The sequence below is a fragment of the Mercenaria mercenaria genome, chromosome 12, assembly GCF_021730395.1.
Source record: "Mercenaria mercenaria strain notata chromosome 12, MADL_Memer_1, whole genome shotgun sequence".
Lineage (NCBI taxonomy): Eukaryota > Metazoa > Mollusca > Bivalvia > Venerida > Veneridae > Mercenaria > Mercenaria mercenaria.
This window is the reverse complement of record NC_069372.1, coordinates 79,742,872-79,749,225: the sequence shown is the minus strand read 5'-3', so window position 1 is coordinate 79,749,225 and position 6,354 is coordinate 79,742,872. Positions and strand designations below refer to the sequence as shown.

General features: G+C 33.9%; 1 long non-coding RNA gene across 5 annotated transcripts in view; it reads right to left on the bottom strand.

The window, feature by feature from the left end:
* Positions 1–329: 329 nt before the first annotated feature.
* The window catches only part of LOC123535342 (uncharacterized), a 31,586-nt gene continuing 25,561 nt past the window's right edge, over positions 330–6,354 (bottom strand). For all 5 annotated transcript variants that reach the window (XR_006683190.2, XR_008366584.1, XR_006683193.2 and 2 more), the window contains one exon: positions 330–5,412. This is a non-coding gene — a long non-coding RNA (uncharacterized LOC123535342). The remainder of the gene's footprint in view (positions 5,413–6,354) is intronic.

Below are 6,354 nucleotides of genomic sequence, written 5' to 3'. Positions count from 1 at the left end.
CACATGTGAAGTTTCAATTCAATATCTGCATTAGTTTTGGAGATAGTAACTTGCATGTAAAACTTTAACCAAAATTTTCTAAGTCCAAAAGGGGGCATAATTTGCTCAAAATACATGTCAGAGTTATGGGACTTGACCCAGAGAGGTTGGTAATTGACCTAGAAAAAGAATAAATAAGTTTCAAAGCTATATGCCTTTAAATGATAGCTGTATGTACTTGCATGCAAAAACTTAACCAAGGTGTGACGCCGACGCCGACGCCGACGCCGACGCCGACGCCAGGGTGAGTAGAATAGCTAGACTATTCTTCGAATAGTCGAGCTAAAAATGTACTATTAAAGATGTTAAGATTTTGATCCTGTCCTCCGTAATGCAATAATCAGCCTTGTGGAAATAAACAATTTTGTTTAAACTATACATCACTGATGCTGATATTAGAATTGAGAGCAAGCACTTCAATACATAAAACAATACCACGATCCAATATATATCTGATTTATCCAACCAATCATCAGCCTTCATAAATGCATTCAAAAATTCCATACATTTTTATAAAAAAATAATACTGATATTATTCCCTAAAGAACTCCTGTAAGCCAAGTCATTGGAATATAAGTATATTGTAAACTGATTGTTTTTTTATAAGTAAAATGTTATACAGTGTTTTCATCATGCAGAGCTTCAACATTAACAAAAGTGTATTGTTCTCATTGTAATTAAACCTGTTTAAATAGGATTTATGTATAGGCATACATCACGCAGGTTCAGAGGACAAGCTCCTTGCATTTTGGGAATAAAAACCAAACTTTCCAAGAACATTTTCCTGTCCACTATACAATAATTTCACAAGGAAACTAGAGCTACTTTTGAGAAAGGCGCATGTCTCCCACAACTGCCTAATCATCTAAATAGTAAGTCAGTCTTTTTTAAAAATACTGTTTACTCACTACAAATATACCTTTGATGGGTAAAAAGGCTGATTTTGGGTCATTCAAGGGTCATAATTCTGAAGTGCCTCAGGCGATTTGGCTAGTTATGAAATTTGACTGAGGACTTATGGTCAAACATATTCTGTTCCAAGTTTGGAGAAGATCAGATAAGCAATCTTCGACTAAGAGCACAGGCAAGTTAAAAAGGCCGTTTTTCCATAATTCAAGGACCATAATTTTGAAGTGCCTCGGCCAATTTGGCTATTTATCGAACTTGGCCGAGGACTTATGGTCAAACACCTTTTGTTCAAGTTTTGTGAAGATTTAATAAGAAATGTTCACCTTACAGTGTGGGCAAGAGTAAAAAGGCCAATTTTCAGTAATTAAAGGTCATAATTCTGAAGTGCCTTGGCCAATTTGGCTAGTTATCAAATTTGGCTAAGGACTTATGGTGAAACACATTCTGTTCAAGTTTGGTGAAGATCAGATAAGAAATGTTGGACTTACAGCGCAGACAAGAGCAAAATGGCCGATTTTCGGTAATTCAAGGGCCGTAATTCCTAAGTGCCTAGGCCAATTTGGCTAGAGTGCAGACAAGATTTGTGACAGACAGACACACACACAGGGGTAAATCAATATTTATTCAACACAGGTAATATTCAACACAGGTGATATTCAACACAGGTAATATTCAACACAGGTAATATTCAACGCAGGTGATATTCAACACAGGTAATATTCAACACAGGTGATATTCAACACAGGTGATATTCAACACAGGTAATATTCAACACAGGTAATATTCAACACAGGTAATATTCAACACAGGTGATATTCAACACAGGTAATATTCAATGTAACTACTATTCTGTGCAGGTAATATCTGACTACAAGTTTCTATATCTTCTTTTTTCAAAAATGATACCCTTAAAAAAAAATATAGCAAGATCAAGCACTTGTTTAAAAATAGCAGGATCATGTACAACATTAATATATAATAGTTAGATCAAACAATTAACAAAATATAGTTTATTCAGCAGCGATGTCTTAACAATGTGGTGTCATAAACATGTTACATCCATTACGTTGGGTCAAATCTATCAGCCTCTGCAAGTGCACCATTTTCACAAAAATGCCGAGACCTGTTGAATTTAATAATAAAACAACTGTTACTTATATAATGTTATCAACCTGAGAAAAGTGAAATGAACCTCCGGCTATACCATTGGTCAATCTCGCTTTTCCCAGGTGGATAAACCCACATATAACCTCACTAAAAGACAAATAGAGGATATTACATAAGTGTCTTTTCATACTGAATTTATTAAACAAGTTGAATAAAATGATAAAATGCGAGGCTCTGCCGAGCATTTTATCAATTTTATTCAACGAGTTAAATAAATCCATTATAGAAAGTCACAAATGTAATATTCTTTTTATCACGTTAGTTTTTCCTGTCGAAACATAAAAAATTCCACTTTCTTTTACTATTTAAATAAGTCAATTTGACCAACCTTTCCAATACTATAAACGACGTCGACGTCAAAGCTTTATTACACTAGTGTATTATCGTTTTTATTTAATGGCTTTATTTCACTCCCGCGACGTCAAATATGTGATAAATAATTATAATACAATATTAAGGTATTAAAATACCTCCCTTTCTTCATACTTATTAACTTTCTACAGAGTTTTTAAATGACAAAATACACTAGGAAAAACAATCACAATCAGTTGTAAACCAACTTAATAATACTTTTTTTGTCTAGATATAATCACTAAGAGTTTTTCTTATTTCACTTTATAGGTACTGCTACTGATATTTCAAGACTAGAATTCCTTTTAAAGTATAATAGTTTTATACCAGGACTTGACTAATCCAAATGTCTGCTCGTAAATACCACCAGAAATCAACTACAGGCATTATAAGTGGAACCTGCTGTAGTACTTGTCCTGTAGTACAAGACTTAGTATGATTTTTAACCAAAAATAGAATAAATAAAATTAAAACAGAGTCATGCAGAAGCTGGATAACTAAGAGATCTAAAAACTGAGCCTAATTTTTTGATCGCAACTCTACAGTTGTCCCATTCTGTTATAGAACTGCATCATGATGACTTTAACAACACACGAGTGTTTTTGTAAGTAATTTTTTGTATATCAATCCAAGGGCATGCCCCTTTAACAGTAGAGAACGAGGAATAGTTGAGGTAAGATGGGCACCTGTACAGAACCAAAGACCTTCTGAAACACAGTAAAATGGCTTCTACACCTGAATATCTTTGTGTCTCTGATGCAGCTCGAACCCACAGAAATAAGGGGAAAGTAATACAACTCTAACAAATCTGATCAGTGAGACCAGTGTTAGGACATAAAAAAATACAAAACATTCCCAGGTGGCAGTATATTTTAACAAGAGGTCATGATGACCCTGGATCCCTCACCTGAGTAATGTGAGCTACATGTCAGGTAAAAAAGTCAAATGTAAGTAAGCATTGAAATCTTTTCCCCATGTGTGTGAACATGTTTCAAATGTCAAATTGATGCTAAAATATTAAGGAAGTGGGTCAGTAGGTCACATTTATGGTTACTGAAAGTCAGTTTTAAAATCGGTGCACAAAACTGTACATGTCATCCAAATTTCAAGGCTGCATCTTAAAAAAACCCAAGAAAGTAGGTCAGTAGATCAAGGTCACAGTTATGTGACCCCTAATCACTTGGGGTCATCAGGTAATTATAATTAAACAGTCTAGGAACTATGACCTGTTAATTTTTAAAGTATTTTTTCCTATATAACTCATATAACAAGTGACCACCGGGGCGGGGCTTCTATTCACCCCAGGGGTATAATTGAAAAATATTGTTAGAGGTCCACTACACAATGTTACATACCAAATATCAAAGGCCTAGGCAATAAACTTTCAGACAAGAAGATTAAAAAAAATAAAATCCTATAAAAGTCTAAGTAAAACTTGGGACCCCCTGAAGACTGCTCTTTCCACCCCAGGGACATAATTTGAACAATTTTGGTAGAGGACCACTAGGCAATGCTACATACTAAATATAAAATTCCATTTCCCGAGAAAGAGATATTTTGACTATCAGAAACATTTTGACATGTGACCAAGCAAAAGTGACTGTCAGGTCATTTGACTGCACTGATATTTTGAATGTCGTATAATAATAAGGGCAAATAACTGCTTCAAATTTTTAGCCAAATCATGAAATGATTAACTCCCTTGTACACATATAGTATATAATGACATCATTATTCAATGTGTACACAGGCGATTACCGAGCTAAGATGAAACAGTTGAATTAAATGAATTTAAATATTTTTTAACTTTTTATGTGCTTAATTTTGTTCAGTATAATAAAATATGGCAGCATGTGTGACACTGATATTGTCAACCCTTGCAACAGAATGTCACCACTCGGCTTTCGCCTCGCCCTCTGGTTGACAATATCGATGTCACACATGCTGCCATATGATATCTATATAATGTTACATGCTAAATATCAAGGCAGAATTTTAGAGCTGTATAAGTACCTTTCATGAGTGAACATCAGATGCAATATTTTTACGAGTGGTATAGCCACAAGTGAAAATGTAAGATATGGTGTTCATGAGTGAATGATATTTCAATCTTACATGTAAAACAAACAAACATTCTTTTCATTTCATTTTTTTTTTTTTTACTAAATTTACCTTTATTATAGTTTATTACCATTGAAAAATATATCTGATATTTTTCACTGTGAAAATACCAGATATATTTCACTCTAATATTTCAAAATTCATGGAAAAACATCTTATAAATGAACACTTGAATAACTATCAAAAAGATTTGGGCCAAGCCAATTTGAAAGATCAGTTGTAGCTCTGCAAACAAACACTTTTTAAAATAGCATGGCTAACATGTATTATATAACAAAATGAACTGAAAAATTAAAAACAAAAACTGCTTTGAAAATTTTATATCTGAACAATAATTCAAATTAGAATAAATTACCTTAACTGATTTCATTCAAATGTTTTACGTATAAAAGTTAAAGCAATTTCCACAATACTGAATATATAAGTAATGTTAGAATGTTGATCAAGTCCACTAGAGCATGTTTTTGCACAACATTCATTTGTTTTCTGAACAGTGCTTGCATATCACAGGTTTCACATCATTTTTCTTTTTTCTGAAGAATTAACGACTCCAGGTTATCTTGACAATTTTCTAAACAAGTTGTTACACTAATGGATGTACACTTGAAACGTTTTCATAGAGTTTTGTGATTTACAGATCAATATCCTCAAGCAGGTGTTGTCTCCACAGTAAATACAGCATGGTGGTGGGCATGATCTGACCCCTTGTCCATCATATGCAAGTTCAATTTCTAAGGCATAAGCAGACTCTGTTTTGTTACAAGCCCAAAATCTTCAACACTGTTACCACATGTATAATTGTTCTCCTCTCTTAAATACAGCATCCTAATTATAAATATAGTAGATAGTGTTAGAAATAACAAAAGCATAAATGCAGTGAGTTGTACAGTTTTTCAAAATATAATATAGCAGACATGAACATGACACTGGGCTGACATAGCTGAAAATTGCATTTTGCAGATCGTGTCATTATGGCTGACATTTGTGTGATGTCGTTATGGCTGACATTTGTGTGGTGTCGTTATGGCTGACATTTGTGTGGTGTCGTTATGGCTGGCATTTGTGTGGTGTCATAATGGCTGACATTTGTGTGGTGTCGTTATGGCTGACATTTGTGTGATGTCGTTATGGCTGACATTTGTGTGGTATCGTTACGGCTGACATTTGTGTGAAGTTATTTAAAAATCTTCACAGGCAAAAAAGATGGTATGTAACAGACACAACTTTGTGACAGCCAGACAGATGACCAACTAGACCAAAAACATAGTGCCTTGACCTTTAATCTAGAATCAGTAGAGGTAATTTACTCTGCATGTCAAGTCATCTTATGATGTTTCTGGATCACAAATAGGATCACATCCTATTTATTATGGACTTCTTTCGACTACACCACGGAAGCACATTTTCGACCGAATGACTGACCTTATTCCTATAAGAAATGTTTCTTTTCAAATATCACATAATTTTCATTTCTATTTTCAAGAAAGATGTAATACCAAACATATTGCCAAGTTTCTTTGTGAAATTTCGAGATTTTAGAGAAATATAGACATTTAATAGAAGCCACCCCCTACCAATTTACTGGGCTAAATTTTGGCCCTATGGCCCTTTTATTGTATATTTTGGTAAAAGTTTCACTCGTTTGCATTATTTTTCACTTGGATTGTGAAATATCATTCATTCCGTCATGAATAAGACCCAAAAGGATGCATTTTGTGCATTTTCTGACATTCTGGAGAGAAAATACTGGCTTTTTAATCCCAGAAA